Source organism: Amblyraja radiata, chromosome 49 (assembly GCF_010909765.2).
Source record: "Amblyraja radiata isolate CabotCenter1 chromosome 49, sAmbRad1.1.pri, whole genome shotgun sequence".
NCBI classification, from domain to species: domain Eukaryota; kingdom Metazoa; phylum Chordata; class Chondrichthyes; order Rajiformes; family Rajidae; genus Amblyraja; species Amblyraja radiata.
In genome coordinates, this window is record NC_046004.1 from 2,058,396 (window position 1) to 2,084,342 (window position 25,947).

The 25,947-nt window shown below is 45.9% G+C and overlaps 1 long non-coding RNA gene across 1 annotated transcript in view; it reads left to right on the forward strand.

Moving 5' to 3' along the window:
- The window catches only part of LOC116968988, a 10,689-nt gene extending 8,262 nt beyond the window's left edge, over positions 1–2,427 (forward strand). The window contains exon 3 of the long non-coding RNA XR_004410580.1: positions 2,350–2,427. This is a non-coding gene — a long non-coding RNA (uncharacterized LOC116968988). The remainder of the gene's footprint in view (positions 1–2,349) is intronic.
- Positions 2,428–25,947: the final 23,520 nt, after the last annotated feature.

Here is a 25,947-nt window from a genome sequence, read left to right on the forward strand (position 1 = left end):
TTTCCCGCGCTGTTGATCTTTCTCCTCGCTCGACCTATTGTATTTATTTTTGGTTTGATGGTACCCATGAATTGTATGACATAACCGGATGTCACGCAAACATGTATCCCGTGGCGATAATAAACCACTACTATAACCAATGATTCACATTGATCTGTGCACTACATTGAAACATAACCATTGGCATCGAACAATATCATCAAATTTTCAATCCTCAATTCCCAATGAGTGCATTACAATAAGGTGGACAGGTGGACATTATTCGGAAATTGGAAACGATAATGCCTAATGTGTTCTTGGTCTACTCTGTTGGGACCAGCGACCACTGTCATATTAGCTTTGAGATAACTGTAGGTAACGACATGGCAGGCCCGCGAGTTAAAATTCTGAATTGGGGCAGGCGCAACTTTGATGGTACCCACAGACAGGAACTGACACAAATTGATCCGACTAGGTTTTTACAAGCAAAGGAGCGTCCAAATCATGGGATGCTTTAATGGTGTGAAAACTGGAGTTCAGGGCATGCATGTGCCTGTTATACGGAAGGGAAAGACAGGTGAGCATGAGTGATGAGAGAAACTGAGGCTCTGGTCAGGAAAATGAAGGAGGCATGGGACGGGTATAGGAAGGGAGCTGGCATCATGTATATTCCTCAAGGAAATTTGGTAACTGACGAACAGACTTAATAAAGAAACCAGGAGGGCAAAAAGGAGGCGGGAGATAACGTTAGCAGATAATATCAAACAACATCAAAATAATGTGTGTGGTCATTAAGGGAAAATTGGTAACTGGAAATAGAATATGGTCCCAGAAAAACCAAAGCAAAGATGGCAATGTCCTCAATGAGTATTTGTCCTATGTTTTAACCGTAGAGAAAGCAGCAACAACTGTAAATATTGGGGGCAGCCAATGGCAGTGTCTTGAGGGCAGTCGATATTACGGTCGAGGAGTAATTAAGGCGTCTGAAGGTAGACATATCTCCTGGGTTTGATCAGATAGATCTGAGGACGCGGTCGAAAGCCAGAGAATAAATTACATGCCTTAGTTATATACATCATAATTAAATGGGGTGAGATGCCGGAAGACTGGTGGTTAATGTTTGTATCACAATTTAAGAAGGGCTGCAAGGAAAAGCCTGGGAACTATAGTTCAGTTAGTGTAACATATGTGGTAGGCACGTAACTGGATACGATATGTATGCATTCAGATAGACAAGGGTGATTAGGGATAGTCGCCATGGTACTGCACGAGGAACACCGTGTTTCCCGAGTCCTGTTGACTTTTGTGAAAATATAACCAAAAAACGGGATGATGACTGAGCTGCAGACGCTACCTTTCTGGATTTCAGCAAGGCTTTTGATGAGAGTCCGTGTCGTGATCTACTCTGAGACGTTAGATCGCATAGACTCCAGGGAAACCTAGCCGACTGGAGGGTATATTGGCATCATGGAAAACGGAACAGAGGGTGTTGCTGGAAAGTTGGTTCGCGGACTAGAGGCCAGTGACAGTGGTGTCCCTCTGCTATCGCTGCTGGGCCCAAAGCTCTTTGTTGTTTGTATGAAATATTTGGATGAAAATGGACATGGTAGGATTAGTGAATGTGCGAATTCATACAAGTGGGTTGTATTGTAGATAGCGAAGATGGTTATGAAAGATAACAGCAGTTTCTTGCGCAGTTGGGCAAGTGAGCTGAGGAACAGTTAGTGGTGTTTAATGCAGATATGAGTGAGGTGCTGCATTTTGAGAAGTGAAACCGGGGCAGGGATATGGCTCCAGGGAGTGTTGTGGCGAAGAGCTATCTTGGAGTGCAGGTACTAGTTCCGAGAAAGTGGCGCCACAGTCAGATGGAGGGGAAAATAAGTATTTAGGCACAGTGGTCTTCATCAGTCAGAGCATTGACCATAGAAGGTAAGATGTTATTTTACAGTTCTATAAGGTTAATGACGTCACTTTTCGAGTATCGTGCTCAGTTTTGGTCACCCTGCTATAGGAAAGATGGCGTTAAGAAATAAATAATTCAAGGAAGATTTACGGGGATGTTAGCAGAACCTAAATTCCCAGCTATAGGGAGAGGTTGGGCAGGTCAGGGCTGTATTTTTCTGAGCCCAGGAGTATGAAGTGTAATCTTTCAGCGGTGTATTAGATCGGGAGGGGAATTAATAGGGTCGATGCACAGAATCGTTAACCTAGACAAGGGGAATCAAGAACTAGACGACTTTGCCGTTAAGTGAGAGGGGGGATATTTAATATGAATCTGAGGGACACATTTTTCACGCATAGGATGGTGGGTATATTGAATGAGTTGCCAGAGGGGGTAGGTGAGGCAGATATTATTACATCATATCAAAGACATTTCGACAGGTGCATGGAAAGGACCGATTCGGATGGATATGGGCGAAACACGAGCAGGGGCGACTAGTGCGGATGGGGCACTGCCGTCAGCAAGGGCAGTTTAGGCCAAAGCGTCAATTTCCTTGCAACGGGACTCTATGACCAGTTGGCGTGTGGCCTCCGTCTAGCGATGGAGCAGGGCCGGAACTAAAAAGGTCAGTTTGGGAAGCAACCGGAATGTCCATTAGACGTTGCCTGATCGAGCGCAGGTGTTCAGCAAATAAGTCGCCGATGCTTGGTCACGCCGATATACAGGCGGCCATATCGGGAACTCCGCATGCAGGAGATGATTTGCAACAGGTTTGTGGCTTTCAGCTCAATGTTATCATTCAATTGAAGCAGTTAATCGGTCGCAAAATAAGAGATCTGAGGAGAATCGTCCCATGAAATTGCTTAAGGGAGGAAAAATTCTAATTCTGACTTTGAGGTGACATCAATATGAGATGTGGAATTTATAACCGCACATCTATTACAAAGACTTCATGCTAATTTCCCCTGAGTTTAACATCAAGCATTCATATTGGACAGCAAAAGAAACAACCTGAGCAAACCATTGTGAAATATCCTATTCTCTTTTACTTGGGTATAAATGTGATAAAGCACAGAATATGTTTCCTCCTACATCCAACACATCGGCCGCCCAGTGAACGAAGCGAATCCCGCCACGTGAAATCCCCGTCATCTCACATCGTTGATTGAGATACAGGTTAGTATTAAGCCCGTGTCCAACTACAATCTTTGCAATGCGTATTGCTCCTCCAATTAGGAGTTAACATTCACAAGCTGGGGGCGACATGTTGGAGTAGTCGTACTTTTCCACGGTCCCGACCTGTTCACCTCCAACTTTTATTATAGCTCACCCTAAGTTTTATAACTACCCATACATATTTAAACACCATTGACAGCACCTGTCCACGCCGTAAACATAGAAACATAGAAACATAGAAATTAGGTGCAGGAGTAGGCTATTCGGCCCTTCGAGCCTGCACCGCCATTCAATATGATCATGGCTGATCATCCAACTCAGTATCCCGTACCTGCCTTCTCTCCATACCCTCTGATCCCCTTAGCCACAAGGGCCACATCTAACTCCCTCTTAAATATTGCCAATGAACTGGCCTCAACTACCCTCTGTGGCAGAGAGTTTCACAGATTCACCACTCTCTGAGTGAAAAAAGTTTTTCGGTTTTAAAGGATTTCCCCCTTATCCTTAAGCTGTGATCCCTTGTCCTGGACTTCCCCAACATCGGGAACAATCTTCCTGCATCTAGCCTGTCCAACCCCTTAAGAATGTTGTACGTTTCTATAAGATCCCCTCTCAATCTCCTAAATTCTAGAGAGTATAAACCAAGTCTATCCAGTCTTTCTTCATAAGACAGTCCTGACCTAAAGATGCCAGGCAGAGGAAAGAAAGAGGAGCAAAAGACGGAAGACCCGACGACCAGCACCGGCATGGCCACGCTAGCAGCCATGTTAACAGAGCACAAGGTGTCACTACTGGCAGAATTCAACGCAGCGTTCTCCAAACTGGAAACGAAGCTGGACAATATCCAGACCACAATTTTAGATCACCAACACCGTCTTTCGTCATTAGAGTCATGTGCCGATACCACCAGCCAAGATATGCGAGCTATAGCGAGAATGCTAACTACGGTGACCGAAGAGAACGCCAAGCTAAAGTCTAAGCTTATCGGCCTGGAAGGCAGGAGTCGCCGAAATAACATAAGGATAGTCGGTCTCCCCGAGAACATCGAAGGCCCCCAAACAACTTTTTTCTCTCAACTCCTGCTCGAGACTCTTGACGAACACACACTGGAATCAGCCCCGGAGCTAGGCCGAGCCCACCGTACGCTAACAGCCAAGCCAAGCCCTGGTGAGAAACCCAGGACAGTTGTGATCTGATTCCATAGATACCAGACCCGCGAGTTTGTGGCGCGTGAGGCTCGGAGGCAGAGGGGTAAGCTGAAGTACCAGGATATCCCGATCCACATTTTCGAAGACTACCGTCCCGAGATAGTTGAACAACGATCCGCGTACCGAGGCGTTATGAAGGAGCTGTACAACCTGGGTCTCAAACCCTCCCTTCATTATCCAGCCAAGCTGTTCATCATGGCCGGGGAAGGAAAGAGGCGACGACTAACATCTCCCGAGGACGCTCAGGATTTCATCTCATTTTACCGTCGACGCAGACCGGGACCCACAGACGACTGACTTCGCTCGGTACGTCTATATCCGAGTGGCACAGGGGTCCGGTAAATCTACGGTTACACTATGGACTAACTTTAGCTTGACTGTTCTTAGCAACTAGCCATTGCCAGCGCTCGGCCTTGCTGATTGTACTAGACCCCTGTCTTGAAATGTATGAGGCTGGTAAGAATTCACCACGATTCGTGACTATCTTATACCAACTTTTCCTTATAATGTTCATGTGTAATCATACTTAAAAGGTTCCTCACCTGCACATGCTATAACATTGGGCTTAAGGGACCCACGTTGTGGTTCGTGATCTGGTCTCTGCCTTCTTGTTTTCAGCAGCTAGCTGCTAACGCTGCCAGCATTCGGCTAGTTTGTTTACACTAGTCTTCCTAGCGGACTGTCTGGGGCTGATCAGAGCTCATTACAGCCAAGGCTGTGTTATACCAATCTGCTCCTACAGCGTTTTTGTTTAACAATACTTAATTGATGTTCTTTTGCCCTGCGCTTTAATCCAAGTGCCCAGTTTGCAACTTACTAACTTCTCTAACGCTAACTCTTTCTTTATACCTTGTCGATTTTAAGATATACTATGTAATACCAAAGGAAGCTATTCTTGCTCCACTTATACGTTGGCTTGCTTATTCAGTATCACCATTGTGTTAATTTGCGTTGTCTTATTATTACTATCATCATTACTATCATTACCATTAGTGTTAGCAATGACATTGGCAGTGCAACTATTATGGCAATTATTTCAACTTTGTTTTTATTTATTTATGTTTATTTTACTTTATTTCTACTTTCTATTTTTCAAATTATTATTATCATTGTTATTATTATTATTACTACACTTATTTCATTTTATGTTACTTTACTGACATTGAGCGAATTTGTTGCTTTGGGAGGCGGAAATATTGGGATTTAAGAACGGATATCTCCACGCGGATGCGAGGACAACGCACCTTGGTGCAAGGTTCAGATGGGACATGGGGGATCTCAGGTCCGAGGACTCCGGTTTGAAAGATGGTTAAGTGATATGTGTCCCACTTGTTTGTTGTGTGTATACGTGTGTATGTATATATATATTTTTTATTAGCACTCCTTCTCCCCCCCCCCCCCCCCCCCCCCCCCCCACATCCCCACTATCGGCAGCTGGCTTCGATGCGCTCTTCCGTTTCGACTTGCAGTACTACAGTGCTCTGCCCACTCGCTTGGATATAGTTAAGTATGGCTAACACAAACGACGCTCTTAGATTTGTCTCGTGGAACGTGAGGGGGGGGGGGGGGGTGGGAAGTCCTACCAAGACTGACAGGATCTTGGCCCACTTGGAACAGCTCAAAGGCGATATATATTTTATTCAAGAGACCCACCTTCGCAACAGAGAGGTAACACGGCTTAAGAGAGGCTGGATTAGCCGCTTATTTCACTCGAAATTTAATGATAGGGCTAGGGGTACTGCTATCCTGATTCTTAAGAACGTTATGTTCGAACCACAGAAAACTGTGGAGGATCCTGCTGGCCGCTTTGTCATGGTGTCTGGCAAACTGCAAGACACACCTGTCAAATTGGCCAGCATTTACGGTCCCAACTGGGATGACAGCTCATTTGTAACCAAATGTTTTACATCTCCCCCAAATATTGAAAATTACCACATCATTGTGGGTGGAGATTTTAATCTGGTCCAAGACCCTATACTGGACAGATCTTCGAACAAAGCCTCTACTTTAACTAAATCAGGTAAGACTCTGCATGCTTTTGCCAAACAACTTGGGCTCACAGACCCATGGAGATTTACATTCCCCACGACTAAATTATTTTCATTTTTTTCCCACGTGCACCGTACCTATACCCGTATAGACTTCTTTCTCTTAGATAACAGACTGCTCTCCAAAATCAAATCCAGCGAGTATCATAGCATCGTAATATCAGATCACGCTGCAACCTCCCTCGATCTCCACTTTCGTAAACGAACTAACCCCTTTAAACAGTGGAGGTTCAACTCCTCATTATTAGCACAGGCTCACTACATGCAATTCTTGCACTCCCAAACCACCTTATATTTTGAGCTGAATGACTCGCCGGACATAGAAAGAGGTCACAGAAAGAAGGAAGCTTCAAAAGCCTATATTAGGGGCCAACTTATCTCTTTTGTCTCCAACCTGAAAATACAAGAGGCGTCCCAAACGGCAGACCTGTTACAAAAAATAAAGGACATTGATGACAAATGTGCATCTGACCCAGACCCTAACCTTTACAGTGAACGCCTCAGGTTACAAACAGACTTTGACCTCACGTCTACTAATAAAGCCAAGCTACGACTGCTTAAATCTAGGCAACACTTTTTTGAATCTGGGGATAAAGCTGGGAAGCTTTTGGCCCAACAGGTCAGAACCGAGACGACTTCACGGCTAATTCCAGCCATTAGATCCAGCTTAGGGGAGATTCATACTGATCCTCTTAGAATTAATGAAGCATTTGCTAAATTCTACGCTGAACTATACGCTTCCGATTGTCCTCCCACTGCAGGTGACATGCTTATGGGGCTTTTTCACGGGGCGAGTTGACGCAAGATGTCACCAGAGTGAAGTGGTCGTGGTCCAGCACGAGTCTCGCACGATAAAACTTTTTTTTTCACACACTATAAATATCCTCCCTTGGTTGAATTGGCTCATTTGGAGACATGTTTTACTGTGTATGTGGGAGACACAGATGGACTGAGCACAGTACCTCGGTCTTCCTGTGTGTGGGAGAGGGGGAGAAAGAGACGTACACTCACAGAGGCAGAGTCTCTCAGCCTGTGTAATAGGGAGGGAGAGAGAGAGAGAGGCACACACAAGGTGGATGTGAAATCTCACCTGCCTGTTTCAGTGACAGACACCCGCCGCCAGTAAATGAAGACACCCCCATCTGTCTCCCCCTCCTCTCCCTCGACTATAATCTTTAAAAGGGACTTTAAAAGGGACTTTACTGAAAGGTTACGCATTTATCGACCACAGGCAGCATATCAGAAGGGTCTCGATATCTCTGGAGAAAAAGAATAGGTGGCGATTCGAATCGGAACCCTTCTTCAGACATCCTAATCGGAATTGAGTCTGAAGATGTGTCTCGTCCGGAAACATCAGCTATTTTTCTCCAGAGATGCTGCTTGACTCGCTGAGTTACTCCAGCGTGTTGTGTCTGTCTTCGGTTTAAACCAGCATGTGCAGTTCACTCCTTACACGGGTCTCTGGAGAACATTGATTGGTAGCGTTCCGGACCCTGCTTCGGAAAGGCATCGATCGCTAGTCGGCGAGGACTCCGAGCTGTATCTCTCAAAGAAGTACATGTGAAAAATTTCTCACGGACCATAAAAATGCGTAACCTTTCAGTAAAGTCCCTTTTAAAGTCCCTTTTAAAGATTATAGTTATTTTCTTGAATCTCATTAACATAACTCATGAATAAGTTGATGTCCATATGCGGATGCAAATCTTTATTTTTATTTATTTTTTAAATTCAATCCCACAGAAGACAATTTTTACTCACCTTCTGTCCCCTCTGTCCAGCTTCCGGGTTCACCGTTCGCAGGAGTTCCCACGGTACCCGCAAGAGTTATTACGGATATCGCACTGGCCACTACGTTCATATAATGTTGCAATGCTCAACCACAAGTGTACAAGTCACTCTTGGAGAAATTCAAACTTTCTTGAATTTTCTCCCGAGTGACCAAGATACACGATTACCTGCCGTTATCGCTACGGTGGTCCACGGTGGTCCACGAATGCCGTACTGTTATCGCACGAGGTTCCCACGATGTTAAACTCTGGTTAACTCTTGCGTCAAGTCGCCCCGTGAAAAGGCCGCTTAGTAGTATGACGTTCCCCGAATTGACGATGAAGCCACGAGAGACTTGGGTGGTCCCATAACTGTTGCTGAGGTCCAAGCAGCCATCACATCGCTGCAAAGCGGAAAGTCACCCGGCCCTGACGGCTTCACTGTAGAATATTACAAAGCTGTCTCTGCTCTCCTCGCACCAGTCCTGAGAGATATGTACAATGAGGCGTTTTTACATCGTCGCCTACCGCCCACCTTGTCGTGGGCTACTATCTCCCTAATTCTTAAAAAGGAGAAAGTTCCCCTGCTTTGTAGTAGCTATAGACCAATTTCACTCCTGAATGTGGACCTCAAAATCCTCTCTAAAGCCCTTGCTTCAACGAGTGATGCCCTCTATTATCTCGTTAGATCAAACAGGGTTCATACCAGGCCGACAGTCTTCCCACAATACTAGGCGTCTCCTTAACATCATCCATTCACCGAGTAGTGAGACCTAGGAGATAGTGGTCTCCCTCGACGCCGAAAAAGCTTTCGACAGGGTCCAGTGGAGGTACCTATATGAGGCGATGGACAGGTTTGGCCTCGGTAACAGTTTTATTCTTTGGGTCGGTCTATTATACTCGTCCCCGGTGGCCTCAGTACAAACAAACGGCACACTGTCGCCCCACTTCCCCCTTCAGAGAGGTACCAGACAGGGTTGCGCGTTATCACCACTCCTGTTTGCTGTCGCGATAGAACCCTTGGCGGTCTGGTTACGATCAGAGAAGGGCGTTAAAGGTATTACACTGTTCGACACAACTAATACAGTCTCATTGTATACGGATGACCTGCTCCTGTACATCTGGAACCCAGTTAGCTCTCTCCCTGTGATTACGAATATTTTAGAACGGTTTGGCGCGTATTCTGGTTATAAACTTAACTACCAAAAGAGTGAGCTATTACCGATTAACTCATTGGCTAAGCAGCTCCCTGGCTCTTTAACCTCATTCAAATGGGCAGAGGACGGGGTTCGCTACCTCGGCGTCTTTATCACAACACCCTTATCTGATATGTTCCGCACAAACTTTATGCCTCTGGTTGAGAAAGCATAAAGAGATTTTGACCGCTGGTCAGTTTTACCGCTATCCTCGTGGGCCGGATAAATCTGGTCAAGATGGTCGTCCTACCCAAATTCCTGTATATTTTCCAGCACGTCCCTATACTTATCTCTAAATCTTTTTTTGATAAATTAGAAAGGACAATATCTAAATTTCTATCGGGTAGCAAACCGGCTAGAATCCGAAAGGCGATACTGCAGTCTATTAAGAGTGACGGCGGTTTGGCACTTCCTGACTTTAGGCGATACTATTGGGCAGCTAACTTGCAAAAACTCCTGTATTGGATGAATGATGATTGCGACCACTTACCGACCTGGGTACACATGGAAAAGACGAGTTCACGTTTCCCGTTGCGGTCTAGCCTATGCTCCCAACTCCCCCTTCCTATAACATCTGTGGGTGCAGACCCAATTGCGTCCCTCTCGCTCAAGATATGGAATCAACTCAGGAAAAACTTCGGTTTACAAGGCCCTTCCATCTTGACCCCACTGCTTAAAAATCACATCTTTAAACCTTCAAGTACAGACCCCACATTTAAAACCTGGCATAGCAACGGTATCAGTAGTATCAAAAACCTATACGAGGATTGCATCTTTTCGTCCTTTGCGGATCTCTCGTCCAACTATAGCCTCCCAAACTCCCACTTGTTTCGTTTTTTCCAGATTAGGGATTTTGTGAGGAAGACATTCCCCCATTTCCCAAATCGCCCCCCTGAAACCCTAACCGATACCATCTTAGCTCTAGATCCTAACCGGAAGAAATGCATCTCAGTTTTGTATAACTTGCTAGGGTCGGTTATATTGAAACCTCATACCTCATTAAAAGCTGCGTGGGAGGGTGAGATGAATACGAAACTAACAGACCAGCAATGGGACCCTGCCTTGGATATGATCCATTCTTCCTTCATATGTGCCCGTCATGGCCTAATCCAATGCAAAGTCCTTCACAAAGTCCACTACACAAATGCAAGATTATCTAGAATTTACCCGCTGTTAGGGCCACCTGCAACAGATGTAATCAATCTCCTGCCAACCATAGCCATATGTTTTGGTCATGCCCTAAGCTAGCAGCCTTTTGGAGGAGTGCTTTCGAAGTGATAAGCAGAGCCTACGGCCAGACTATTCCTCCAAACCCACTGTCAGCCATTTTCGGTACCCCTCCCAACACCAACCTCTCTGTTGCGGTGAAACGGGTCCTAGCGTTTACAACCTTGTTAGCCCGGAAACTTATCTTGCTTAACTGGAGGCTCACCTGTCACCCGATACACGCCCTCTGGATTAAGGAGGTGCTTTACAATTTAAAGCTAGAAAAACTTAGGTTCTCTCTCAAAGGTTCTACCAAGACATTCCTAGATACATGGAACCCTTTCTTGGAACGTGTTAACTCTCTCAACTTGACCCCGGACTCGGAAGAGGACTGAGTGCTCTCCACCATTGTTCTGCTCTACTGCAGCTGCTCTCCCCTAACCCCCCCTCCCCACACTTATTTATTCAATTACTTACTTATTTACTGTTATTAGTAAACCCTTGTTTTTTTTTTTGTTTTTTTTTTTAAAGTACTTTTTTTTTGTTATCTTACCATATTTGTGCGGATGTGTACATATGTGAGTGTTGTTTGTCCCCGTTTGGTTCCGACCTGATTCGGATGGGTTGAAGGCGGGTAAGGGTAAGGGCTTTGAGGGTCGCTTACATACTGTTGCACAATTATGCCTTGACTGTCACTGTCTGTTATCATTCTATGTATGTAAATTGCTGTGAAATTCAAATACAAAGATTTAAATCAAAAACAAAAGAGATGAGTTACAACGGAGCAAAGATGAGCGGGAAGCAAGAGGATTGGGTACTGTTTAAAGAGCAACAGAAGATAACTCAAAAGGCAATACAGGGACAAAAGATGAGGTACGAGGTAAGCTAGCCAAGAATTTAATGGGGAATAGTAAAAGCTTCTTTAAGTATGTGAAGAGGAAAAAAATAGTTAAGACCAAAGTTGGACTCTTGAAGACTGAAAAAGGTGAATTTATTATGGGGACAAGGAAATGGCAGATGGGTTGAACAGGTACTTCGGATCCGTCTTAACTAAGGAGGTCACAAACAATCTTCGTGATATACTAGTGGCCAGCGGATTTGTTGTGACGGAGAAACTGAAGGAAATCCACATTAGGCAGGAAATGGTGTTGGGTGTACTGATGGGACTGAAGGTTGATAAATCCCCAGGGCCTGGTGGTCTGCATCCCAGGGTACTTAAGGATGTGGCGCTAGAAATAGTGAATGCATTGATGATCATTTTCCAATGTTCAGTAGATTCAGGATCAGTTCCTGTGGATTGGTGAGTAGCTAAGGTTATCCCACTTTTTAAGAAATGCGGGAGAGAAAACAGGGAATTATAAAGAATTATAAAATATTTTTTAAGAAGGGAGGGAGAGAGAAAACGGGGAATTACAGACCAGTTAGTCTAACATCGGTAGTGGGGAAACTGCTAGAGTCAGTTATTAAAGATGGGATAGCAGCACATTTGGAAAGTGATGAAATCATTGGACAAAGTAAGCATGGATTTATGAAAGGTAAATCATGTCTGACGAATCTTATATAATTTTTCGAGGATGTAATTAGTAGAGTGGATAAGGGAGAACCAGTGGATTTGATATATCTGGACTTTCAGAAAGATTTCAACAAGGTACCACATAAGAGATTAATACACAAACTCAAGGCACATGGTATTGGGGTTTCAGTTTTGATGTGGATAGAGAACTGGCTGGCAAACAGGAAGCAAAGAGTAGGAGTAAACGGGTCCTTTTCAGAATGGCAGGCAGTGACTAGTGGGGTACCGCAAGGCTCAGTGCTGGGACCCCAGCTATTTACAATATATATTAATGATTTGGACGAGGGAATTGAATGCAACATCTCCAAGTTTGCAAATGACTTGAAGCTGGGGGCAGTGTTAGCTGTGAGGAGGATGCTAGGAGGCTGCAAGGTGACTTGGATAGTTTGGGTGAGTGGGCAAATGCATGGCAGATGCAGTATAATGTGGATAAATGTGAGGTTATCCACTTTGGTGGCAAAAACAGGAAAGTAGACTGTTATCTGAATGGTGGCCGATAAGGAAACGGGGAGATGCAACGAGACCTGGGTGTCATGGTACACCAGTCATTGAAAGTAGACATGCAGGTGCAGCCGGCAGTGAAGAAAGTGAATGGCATGTTAGCATTCATAGCAAAAGGATTTGAGTATAGGAGCAGGGATGTTCTGCTGCAGTTGTACAGGGTCTTGGTGAGACCACACCTGGAGTATTGAGTGCAGTTTTGGTCTCCCAATCTGAGGAAAGACATTCTTGCCATAGAGGGAGTACAGAGAAGGTTCACTAGACTGATTCCTGGGATGTCAGGACTTCCATATGAAGAAAGACTGGATAGACTCGGCTTGTACTCGCTAGAATTTAGAAGATTGAGGGGGGATCTTATAGAAACTTACAAAATTCTTAAGGGGTTGGACAGGCTAGATGTAGGAAGATTGTTCCCGATGTTGGGGAAGTCCAGAACAAGGGGTCACAGTTTAAGGATAAGGGGGAAATCTTTTAGGACCAAGATGAGAAAAAAAATGTTCACACAGAGAGTGGTGAATCTCTGGAATTCTCTGCCACAGAAGGTAGTTGAGGCCAGTTCATTGGCTATCTTTAAGAGGGAGTTAGATGTGGCCCTTGTGGCTATGGGAATCAGGGGGTATGGAGAGAGGGCAGGTACGGGATACTGAGTTGGATGATCAGCCATGATCATATTGGATGGCGGCGCAGGCTCGAACGGCCGAATGGCCTAATCCTGCACCTATTTTCTATGTTTCTATGTTTCTATAGACCAGTTAGCCTGACATCGGTGGTGGGAAAGATGCTGGAGTCAATTATGAAAGATGAAATAGCGGCACATTTGGATAGAAGTAACAGGATCGGCCCAAGTCAGCATGGATTTACGAGGGGGAAATCATGCTTGGCATCTTCTGGAATTTTTTGAGGATGTAACTAGGAAAATGGACAAGGGAGAGCCAGTGGATGTCGTGTACCTGGAATTTCAGAAAGCTTTTGATAAGGTCCCACATAGGAGATTAGTGGGCGAAGTTAGGGCACATGGTATTGGGGGTGTAGTGCTGAAATGGATAGAAAATGGGTTGGCAGACAGGAAACAAAGAGTAGGGATTAACGGGTCCCTTTCAGAATGGCACGCAATCACTAGTGGGGTACCGCAAGTCTCGGTGCTGGGACCACAGCTATTTACAATATATCAATGATTTGGATGAAGGGATTCAAAGTAATGCCCCTGTCCCACTTAGGAAACCTGAACAGAAACCTCTGGAGACTTTGCGCCCCACCCAAGGTTTCCGTGCGGTTCCCGTAGGTTGCAGGTGGTTGCAGGTGGTGGAAGCAGGTAGGGAGACTGACAAAAACCTCCGGGAACCTCACGGAAACCTTGGGTGAGGGGCAGAGTCTCCAGAGGCTTCTGTTCAGGTTTCCTAAGTGGGACAGGGGCATAACATTAGCAAATTTGCAGATGACACAAAGCTGGGTGGCAGTGTGAAATGTGAGGATGATGCTATGAGAATGCAGCGTGACTTGGACAGGTTGGGGGAGTGGGCAGATGCATGGCAGATGAAGTTTAATGTGGATAAATGTGAGGTTATCCACTTTGGTATAAAAAACAGGAAACCGGATTACTATCTAAAGGTGTCAAGTTATGAAAAAGGGAAGGCCAAAGGGATCTAGGGGTCCTTGTTCAACAGTCTATGAAAGTAAGCATGCAGATACAGCAGGCAGCGAAGAAAGCGAATGGCATGTTGGCCTTCATAACAAGAGGAGTTGAGTATAGGAGCAAAGAGGTCCTTCTGCAATTGTATAGGGTCCCAGTGAGACCACACCTGGAGTATTGTGTGCAGTTTTGATCCCGTAATTTGAGGAAGGACATTGTTGCTATTGAGGGAGTGCAGCGTAGGTTTATAAGGGTAATTCCCGGGATGGCGGGACTGTCATATGCTGAGAGAATGGAACGGCTGGGCTTGTACACTCTGGAGTTTAGAAGGATGAGAGACTATCTTATTGAAACATATAAGATTGTTAAGGGTTTGGACACGCTGGAGGCAGGAAACATGTTCCCGATGTTGGGAGTAGTCCAGATCCAGGGGCCACAGTTTAAGAATGAGGGGTAAGCCATTTAGAACGGAGACGAGGAAACAATTTTTCTCACAGAGAGTTGTGACTGTGGAATTTTCTGCCTCAGCGGGCGGTGGAGGCTGGTTCTCTGGATACTTTCAAGAGAGATCACGATAGGACTCTTAAAGATAGCGGAGTCAGGGCATATGGGAAGAAGGCAGGAATGGCCTATCCTGCACCTATTGTCTATTATCTATTGTCTGTTGCGTAGGGACAGGTGCTGCATCTCCTGTGGTTGCAGGGGAAATTCTGTGATGTACTTGCTTATATCCGAGAGTTATGCTCAAGACAGGGTCTTGTGCTGTAAGCCAAGGTTCAGTGAAAATTCCCAAGTAGTTACACTCAAGTTTCTGTGTAAGTGACAGATGTTTTTAAGAAGATAAAACGTTCAAGTGTAGCATGCAGCCATTAGTGAATAATACAGGATTAATGGTAGTTCAGAATTGTAGCTTTCCACTTAAACCACATTGAATAATGCAGGCTTATTTTAAAAGCTAGCCTGCCTGGGTGAGACATTTAGACAAGTAAAATACTTTCTGGTTTTTGGTCAAGTGCCAAGTAGAAACTGAATTCTCTGCTCGAACTGAAGCAGTAATGTAGGCCTCAAATATTTTGGAATGCATGAGGCAAACATTCAAACCACGTTCAAAATGTGTAGGAAGGAACTGCAGATGCTGGTTTACACCAGAGAGAGACACAAAGTACTAGAGTAACTGAGCGGGATAGGCAACATCTCTGGAGAGACAGAATGGGTGAGTTTTCAGGTTGAGACACTTTGTGGGTTTGGTGGCTCAGTAAACTGCTCCATTTAATTTGTGCAAATCGGGCCATTCGGTCCCACTGACCTGTGCCTCCTATCCTACTTGCCATGGTTAATGGTGGCAGGAGGAGTGAATGATTAGTTTTCCTTCTTAGGGTTCCTTTTACCAATCTGTTGCAAGAACAGCTGCGTCTAGCATGTATATATGCCTGAAGTAAACAAACTCCGCAATTGTATCTACAATGTTGTACACGTTCTTCTTCCTAACGTGTCTAATCTGATGTGCAACTATTTGGGCAGCACGGTGGCGCAGCGGTAGAGTTGCTGCCTTACAGCGCCAGAGACCCGGGGTCAATCCTGATTACGGGTGCTACCTGTACGTTGTCCCTGTGACAGCGTGGGGTTTCTCTGGGTGCTCCGTTTCCTCCCGCACTCCACAGACCTACAGGTTTTCTTGGTTAATTGTCTTTAGAAAATGTGTAACTTGTCCCTAGTGCGTAGGGTAGTGCTAGCGTACGGGGAGATCGCGGGTCAGTGCGGTAGCTGTGGGCCGAAGGGCCTGTTTCCACGCTATATCTCGAAAGTCCAAATCAGCTTGTCTTAACTCATCTCATTCCCTTCTCCACCAAACCCTTTGTTAAAGTTAAAGATTGATAACCTGAGGTATAGAACATAGAACAGTGCAACACAGGAACAGGCCCTTCGGCCCACAATGCCTGTGCTAAACATGACACCACTGCCAACCCTTATCTGCCTGCACGTTATCATTATCCCTCCATTACCTGCCTATCCAAAAACCTGTTAAATGACACTTATGTATCTGCCTCCACAACCACTGACAACACACTCAAGGTGCACTCCAACCTCTAATAACTTGCTCCACACATCTTTAAACTTTGCCCCACTCTCGTTAAAGCTATGCCCTCTAGTATTCTATCTTTGTCCTGGGAAAAAGGGGCGGGCACGATGGCGCAGCGGTAGAGTTCCTGGCTTACACTGCTTGCAGTGCCAGAGACCCGGGTTCGATCCTGACTACGGGTGCTGTCAGTACAGATTTGTACGTTTTCCCCTTGACCCGCGTGGGTTTTTTTTCCGGTATCTTCAGTTTCCTCCCACAATCCAAAGACAAGCAGGTTTGTGGGATAATTAGCTTGGTATAAACATAAATTGTCCCTAGTGTGTGCGGTGTAGTTTAATGCACGGGTGTCGCTGGTTGACGTGGACTCGGTGGGCAGAAGGGCCTGATTCTGTGCTGTATCTCTAAACTAAACTACACAAGGTTCTGACTGTCTGGTTAAAGATATGAACACATGGGCTCACTGGTCTGAGGGCTATAGAAAGAATCTTGCACTTTGCTGACTTTCACAAGCAATGTTAAACTGAGACCAACGAGGTAACGGCAATAGTTTGTTTTGGAGACATGGCGTGAAAACAGGCCCTTCCGCCCACCGAGTCCATGCCAACCAACGATCACCCGTACACTAGTCCTATATCCTTCACACTAGGGGAAATTTACAGATGTCAATTAACCTGCAAACTGGCCCATGTCTGGAATGTGGGAGGAAACCAGAGCACCCGAAGGAAACCCACGCGGGTCACAGGGAGAACGTACAAACTACAAGCACGCATAGTAAGGATTGAAACCGGGTCTCTGGCACTGTAAGGCAGCAACTCTTAGTCTATCGCTGCGCCACCATGCCGATCAATTCACTTGATGCTAAAGAAGTTGTATGTTAGCCCTCTGCAGACTTTAAAACCCAATGAGATGTTCCTTCTCCATTTGGCACATCAAGTCCTCTTCGTCATTCAATCATATCTGGATTGGCATGGCTTAGAACATCAGAACAACCCTCTGCCACTTCCACTGATTCCTCATGGACCACGAAGGGAAAATGCACTCCAGTAATCCCTCTGTGTGCTTTATATCTGTCTGTTAAGGTGTTCAGATTTGTGAAATATTGAATTGCATTCGACAGTGGAGTCTTTAGGTTTATAGAGTTAAGCGTGAAACTGATAAAGCAGAGGTATTTATGTGCCATGAACAAACTACACACGTTTTGACTATAGACAACTCTCATTTGGAAATTGTCAAAAATATACTGCTGCTTTTTAAGTATTTTCTCCCAACAAGGTAGGGTGGTGCAGCAGTAGAATTGCTGCCTCACAACGCCGTTGACCTGGGTGCTGTCTGTGCAGAGTTTGTACATTCTCCCCATGACCCGCGTGGGTTTTCTCCGGGTGCTCCGGTTTCCTCCCACACTCCAAAGACGTGCAGGTTTGGAGGTTAATTGGCTTTGGTAAAAAGTCCCCAGTGTGTAGGATAGTGCCTGTATACAGGTGAATGCTGGTCGGCGTGGACTCGGTGGGCCAAATGGCCCGTTGCCACACTGTATCTCGAAATGAAAAGACTTGAGATTTGATATTGTTTGCCTTTTATTTCTTGACAGATCTAAGTATGATTAAGCCAAACCCTTGTCCCCTGTATTGATCAAATGAAGGGGTGTAATTGCCTTAGGCGCTCCCCCACCTGCCCTTCACTTCTGGAGTAATAGAATATTATGATTAAACGAGAACTTACCAGTTCGAAGTTTGATCTTTATTTTATGAGGAGTACGTTGCGGGAATACGTGAAGAACCCCGCCAGGACGCATGCGTGTTTTCTTCAAAGCAGCGGTGTGAAATCACAGATAACTGTAATGACTAAACATAGTAAGATTAGGGAAAAAATACCAGTTGAGTATATGGTCATGGGTGGGAGCGGAGGACACGTATTCCCTCAATATACTCCTCATAAAATAACGATCAAACTTCGAACTGATAAGTTCTCGTTTAATCTTACTATTTTACTTCGGAGTCACGTGAGTGACTACGTGAAGATGTCAAAGCTCTGTGATTTCATGCCGTGGAAACGAGTCCATGCATCACATCTGCCTTAATGACTGTAGGAGGAATTGTGTCAACATATTTTAGACATGAATCCGACATTGAAATCCATGAATTGATTAACACAAAATGATAGCCCCTATTTATGGGGTAAATTAAATTACAGAACTTAAAATTGTTTCTGCAAACGTTCCAGGTTTAATGACTGGTTTATGATAAAATAGTTGGAATGTTTTTCCCCTGACCATCCTGCTGCCTTGAGGATTTGGTCCACTGGTACATCCAACTGCATAGCTGCCGATGTAGCTGCAGCCCTGGAGGAATGACTATTTCGTTCACAAGTTGGCAGACAGACCACGCAGAGCATGAAGAAATAAACTGAAGAAAGAAAACTTAATTCAAGCCCTAATTTCCATCTGAAGTTAATAATGAATTTCTCACTATGCAGCCCATTCGCTATATTATTTCCTTCATGGATCGGTGACGGTGTTATTGAAAGCCTCCCGCGAATAAATATTGTGGTATAATTCAGAAAGATGTCCTTCAGTTTCCAGAGCCCAGAACATAGAATAGTACAGCACAAGCACATGCCCTTCAGCCCAGAATGTGCGTCAAACTTAATGCCAAGACCATCTCTTATCTACCTGCACATAACCTACATGCAGCCATAGCCAGCATATCCATATGCTTATCCTGTTAAATGCCACTACAGTGTATGTGGCAATTACGATCCACGCAGTGATTTAGTTCAACTTGGCCTCACAGCATTGAAACTGGCCCTGTTCATGCTAACCTGTTCGCGCTACTTTAATATAATCCTACTTTGACATCCCCTCCCTACACGTTGGTGACGATTTTCATGGAGACCAATTAACCAACAAACGTTCACTTTTTTGAGAAGTGGGAGGATATTTGAGCATCAGGAGGAAACGCATGTGTCACAGGGAGTACGTGCAAACTCCACTTAGCGAGCCCCCGAGACCAGGATCGATTCCTGACGCTGGTGCTGTGAGGCAGCGGGTCCACCAGCTGCGCCACTAAGCCGGTCTCTCTAATGAGGTCCAAACGCAGCCTTTGTCGTCTCTATTTAGTATAATAGAGACGACAATAGAGTCGGTGAACTACATGGTCATTCTCCTCTAAATTCTGTCTTCTGCAGTCGGCTTCGGTCTTGTACCGGGGAAAGTGCGGACTCTCTAGAGGAATCACACGTTATAAGGTGGCGATGGCAATGTCTGACATGGTCGTCATCTTCTTTCAAGTATTGCTCCAATGAGTCTACGTTTACTACAACCCTGACTCCTACCTAAGCCACACCACGGCGTTGCCTTCGTACGTATACCTGCGCATCCTCACGCTGGACTATTCAGTCTGGTTAACTTTATCCTTCACCTTTGACCGTTTCGTCAGCATTTGCTGCCCGAAGCTGAGACTCACGTATTGCACGGATAAGACGGCCGCCACAGTCATTGTGTTCTTGTTGCCGTTGAGTTGTTTAAAGTACATCCCATTTTACTTCATGTACGAGCCACGACCATGGACAATGTGAACTAGGGGTGCCGGCCCAAACCCTTCTACTTCACTTCCATCTGGTGGGTGGCTCTTTCTTGGATGTGTAACATCTATCTCTACTTACTCCCTTTCGTCTTAACGCTGCTTCTGAACGGGATGACGGCCAGGAACATCATAGCGGCTAGTAGGGTCCGCCGGCGCTTGAAAGGACTGGAAGGCAATGTCGCCGAGGTGGAGAATCGGCGCAAATCCATCGTCTTACTCTTCACCGTATCCGGCACCACCACATTACTGTGGACGACGGGAGGGGTGACTTTCATCTGTACCCGAATTACAATTAATTTTGTCGGCTCTGATCTAACAAGTCCCTCGAACATAGCAAATGAGGTGGGGGTCTTGCTTATTCGGTCAGCCCCTGCGCCAACACCTGTATCTGCGCAATGACGCAAAGCACATTCAGGCAGGAGTGGAAGAACAGGATTAAAAGTCTCATTCGTTTTATTATTAAACCCACGAAACGGTCGCGGCATTGAGCCGATTGCTGAGGTTGGAATACAACACAGCTATTCTCTCTATTCCCATCAGAAAAACACACCGTCCCATGCCCCCACTTGCGGTTAGAGCGGACTCGTTGAACGGGAGAACATAGATTTTACCCCGGTGAACGCGTTGGAACCCGACTCGAAAAGTCGTCTGTCTATTTCTCTCCAGAGATGCTGCCTGGCCCGCTGAGTCTACCCACCACTTTGTATTTTGCTCAGGATTTCAACATATACACGCTACAATTCCCTCTGTCGTTTGATAGCTTATTTCTATCAAGTTCGGCAAATGCTCTGGGATCCACTCAGCGCCAATTCAAGAGTAACGTCGCGGGTCGGTAAAGATAAATATTTTGTGGCCCTTCCTCTCCCAGACCTACTTGTCCTGAATTTCAAGCATCCGTGGACAGGAACACCAAAACCCCTCTCCGTGTCCAATACATCTTGCATCGCTGTTGATGTAGTCTTGAACTCCCAAACTACCTGTCGGGATGTTTAGCTTTCTGAAATCTTCACTGTCTCTGCAGCTGTAATATTGTAACAATTTAACAGTACATTCTGCACTCTGGTTATATTTCTCTTGTCACATCTGTTGTATTTGTGTAAGGTTTTATTGTATAATTGAATGGTAAGACCTGACAGGATAGCGCACACACAAAGTATCCCGTTACAATAATGAATCATTGCCAATGTCTGGGCTCTCACGTTGAGCTGCACTAGAAACATAACCATTGGCATCGAGCACTCTCTGCATTCAAAGTCAATGCACGTTACAATAGGATAGACAGTCAGAACAATTCCTCCACTGTGGAAGTGTCAAAGTGTATATGTCATAACGTCAAGCTGTGAAAGGCGAGGTTGAATTGGGATGTGCGGGGCCTGTTAAACAGTGTGCGGTGGGTCCCTTAGTGCGAAGTGATGTGGATTCTACTACGAAAGCGGTATTCAAAACGACGTCTGGATAAGCACGTGGATATGCAAGGAATGACGTAGGTATATTTTGTCGATATGAATGAGATTAGTTTCCCTTGACATCATGTTCGGCACAAATACTGTGGGCCACGTGGTCTGTTCCTGTGTCATACTTCTCTGCGTTCCATGTTACTAGTTTAAAAACACTGAATCCGATACCAGAACATCGCTGTTGGAATTGCAGTTCATTTTGAATTGTACACTCGTCGTCAACAATTTGAGCACCGAGAAGCAGGAGTGGGCCACTCGGCCGCTTACGGCTATCCTACCATCGAAGTTGATCACGGCTGGTCGACACTGGGCTCATCTACTCTTCCGTGCCTGTTCCCCATTGCCCTGAATTCCTCGATCTTTACCCAGCTTCACATTAAATACCTCTTATGACAATAGACAATAGATAGACAATAGACGATCGTTGCAGGAGTAGGCCCTTCTGTCCATCGAGCCAGCACCGCCATTCAATGTTATCATGGCTGACAATCCACAATCAGAACCCCATTCCTGCCTTCTCCACATATCCCCTGACACAGCTATCTTTAAGAGCCCTATCTAGCTCTCTCTTGAAAGTATCCAGAGAATCGGCCTCCACCACCCTCTGAGCCAGAGAATTCCACAGACTCACAACTCTCTGTGTGAAAAAGTGTTTCGTCATTTCCGTTCTAAATGGTTTACCCCTTATTTTTAAACTGTGGCCGTGGTTCTGGACTCTCCCAATATCGGGAACATGGTTCATGCCTCTAGTGTGGCCAAATCATTAATAATCTTATATGTTTCAAAAAGTTACCCTCTCATCCTTCTAAATTCCAGAGTGTACAAGCCCAGCCGCTCCATTCTATCAACGTATGACAGTCCCGCCATCCCATGAATTAACCTAGTGAACCTACGCGGCACTCCTTCAATGGCAAGAATGACCTTCCTCAAATTTGGAGACCAAAACTGATCACAATACTCCAGGTGTGGTCTCACTAGCGCCTTGTACAACTGCAGAAATACTTATTTGCTCCTATACTCAACTCTTGTTTTGAAGGCCAACATGCCATTTGCCTTCTTCACTGCCTGCTATACCTGCATGCTTACTTTCATCTTTACTCGATCTGTACCTGCATGCTTACTGGATCTAACAAATCGCAACCTGGTTGCCTGCATTGCGGTTGTTTCTGAAATGCTCGGTGAAAATAAAAATCAGCCCCTCGGTTGTACTGCAGTTGTTCAACTTTCAGAACCCGGAAGTGGAGTTCCTCCCGCCGAGGACTTCCTGCACCGGCCAGGACGGTGGCAGCAGCATGTAGGGAAATGCAGACGCTGGAACCTTGAGGATAACATAAACTGCTGGAGGAACCCAACGGAGCAGGCAGCATTTGTGGAGGATATCGCCAGATGATGTTTCGTCGGGACCCTTCTGCGCAGCGTTTTTCATGGGTCAGTGGATGATCTCAGACCCCTCGTTAATACGCCAACTCGATTAACTCGAAGAATGTGACAATAAATCAAAATAATATTCCAATTACTTAATACTTTCCCTTACTCTGTCTTGTTGCTTCAATCATACACATGGTTAGTTTAAAGGTTCCCAAATGGGATGGAGGTTAGTTTTTGTGATAGTCTGGGCTGCGTTCACAATTCACTGCAATTTGTTGCGGTCTTCGACGGAGCCGTTCCCAAATCATGCTATGACTCATCGCGATAAAATGCTTTCTATGGCACATCTATAGAAGTTCGTGAGAGTTGTTGGGGACTGCCTTTCGAGGAAGTAGAGGCATTGTTGTGCCTTAGTAGCTATTGCTTCAATAAGGGTGGACCAGAAGAAGTTGCTTGTGATAATTCGGAGAATTTGCAGCTTTTAACCATCTCTACTTCGGATATTTTTTATTTTGTACATCCATGTGTTCAATACCTCAACCTCCACCTGCCCTGTGAGTGAAGCGATTCTCACCACAGGAGAAGTCCGTTACACTGAATTTTGGATACAGAAAAGTAACAGAAATGCGCCTGCCACCTCCTCTACTCGCTCATTTTTCCTCTTGCGCTGATCCCCCCCCCCCCCCCCCGTGAGATTGTTGACATTAAATTATTTGTGTGGAAAAAAACATGTTTGTTAAACAGCCTGTGACTAATGCCATGGCTCGTTCCCAGCGGGGGATTTCAGCGAGTATTACTGAGGATACGAGCCGCTCTCCTCACTCCACACGAAAGCGCTGCTGAAAGCTCTAGAATGGAGCGGGCTCCGATTCTGTACATGAAGGAGATCGCCTATCCGATTCTGGCGGCGTTTGGAATTCCTGGTAAATCCTTTCACATTGTTCAACGTGTTGAAGCTTTTCTCAATGATACCACGTGCTCTGTGTTCTGATATAACTTTAACCTTTGTTCCCGCTTGGGTTCAGCAGTCTCACTGCTGCTCGTGTCATGTGTCCATTCGTCTTTCCTTTCCCTGCCTTATAGTAGCCTATGTCGTTCTAGAGTCTGTTTCTAATCATCCTGTTTCTCGTCATCTCACTCGCTCCCTGGTCAAAATGTCCTCGTCCGTATCCCGCGTGTTAGTCGTCTTCCACCAAAGAAACCTTGGTTTCAGCTGTATGAAGGAACTGCAGATGCTGGTTTAAACCGAAGATAGACACAACATTGTGGAGTCACTCAGCGGGACAGGCAGCATCACTGGATAGAAGGAGTGGGTGACGTTTCGGGTCGTGACCCTTCTTCAGACTAATGTGTTTAAGCTGCTGACTATCGAGCTCAGCGGTTCTGGGGAACGGATGAACCTCGGTGGCCGTGATTGATCCGATCAATCCGTGCCCGATAAATTGTATTAGTGACGTTTCGGGTCGGACTGAGAGTCAGGGGAGAAATATGCGAAGGTACATAGAACAAATTAATTAATGGTATGCAGAAAGACAGATCACAGCCAGCAACGATGATCAAGGAAAGGTGGAACACATCATGGTTCATCGTTGGCTGTGGGCAACGTTATTACGTGTATTGCAGCCAGTAAAACTCAGCAAAACCACAGTGTGCTAGGAATATGAAGCCCCCTGTGGCCGTGATACCTGAAGATATTTGGTAACAAACACAGGCGGCGTCTGCAGGTCCCGCGCACGTGGCAGCGCTGCAAGACCAGGCACGTCTACCGGACGCTGTAACTACTGAACTCCAGGTGGCATGATCCTTTAAACCTCCGCCGCGCAGAATGACTTAAAGACACCGAGGACAGACGTCAAAGTGACCATAACTCCCCCCCCCCCCCGAATATAGAACTTAGAATACAGAAAATAGGACAGGACAGGACAGGAAAGGATCCTACTCCCCCATAATGTCGATGTCCCCAAATCAACTTAATATCTTGCATCCAATGCATCTGCGTCCATTCCTTGCATACCCAGGACCCTCGGAACCCACTATTTATCTGTGTAAAATGTTGCGCAGTGTGGCACGGTATAAAGGAGATATATGGAATCGTCTTTTTTAACATGGAGCGTGGTGGGTGCCTGAACATGCTACCGTGAGCTCTTCCATACCCCGTAACACTGCTCTCCCTCCCCATCCCCCCACTCGTAACAAGGGCAGAGTCCCTCTAGTCCTCACCTTTCACCCCACCAGCCGTCACATACAACAAATAGTCATCCGTCATTTTCACTACCTCCAACGTGACCCCAACACTCGCCACATCTTTCCACCCCCCCCCCCTCCTCCCCCCCCCCCCCTGTCTGCTTTCTGCAAAGAGCGCTCCCTCCTATTGAATCCGCTGCTCTAGATGTCAGCTGATCTACATCGGTGAGACCAAGTGTAGGCTTGGCGATCGTTTCGTCGAACACCTCCGCTCGGACCGCATTAACCAACCTGATATCCCGGTGGCTCAGCACTTCAACTCCCCCTCCCATTACGAATCCGACCTCTCTGTCCTGGGCCTCCTCCATGGCCCGAGTGAACACCACCGGAAATTGGAGGAGCCACACATCATATTCCGCTTGGGCAGTCTGCACCCTAGTGGTATAAACCTCTTTGGTATAAACATTGAATTCACCGGTTTCCGGTAGCCTTTGCTGTCTCCTCCCCTTCTCAGCTCTCCCTCAGCCCTCGCGCTCCTCCTCTTCCTTTTTCCTCCACCCCCCCCCCCCCCCCCCCCCCCCCCCTGAAGTCTGAAGAAGGGTTTCGGCCCGAAACGTTACCTATTTCCTTCGCTCCATAGATGTTGCTGCACCCGGTGAATTTCTCCAGCACTTTTGTCTACTGTGAGCGGTGTTGGAGTCATATATGATAGTGGCATTTAAGAGGCTCTTGGAGAGACACATCGATATGCAGGGAGTAAAATATGATGGCGCGCGTGCAGGCAAAGGCATGATGTTCGGTGTTGATATATAGGGCGGAATGGCCTGTTCCTGTTCTCTACGGTTTTGGGTTTTCATTTGTAAAGTATCCGCTCCAATGAGGCCGTCGCTCCATACTTGGCTGCTGATTAACTGGTTAGTTTGCTGAACATTATTCTTTCTCCAGCTAACGTGATGACAGCTGCGATCCTGTACCGGGGAAAGTGCGGTCTCACCAGAGGAATCACCCGTTACATGGTTGCGATGGCAATGGCCGATCTGCTCGTGGTCATC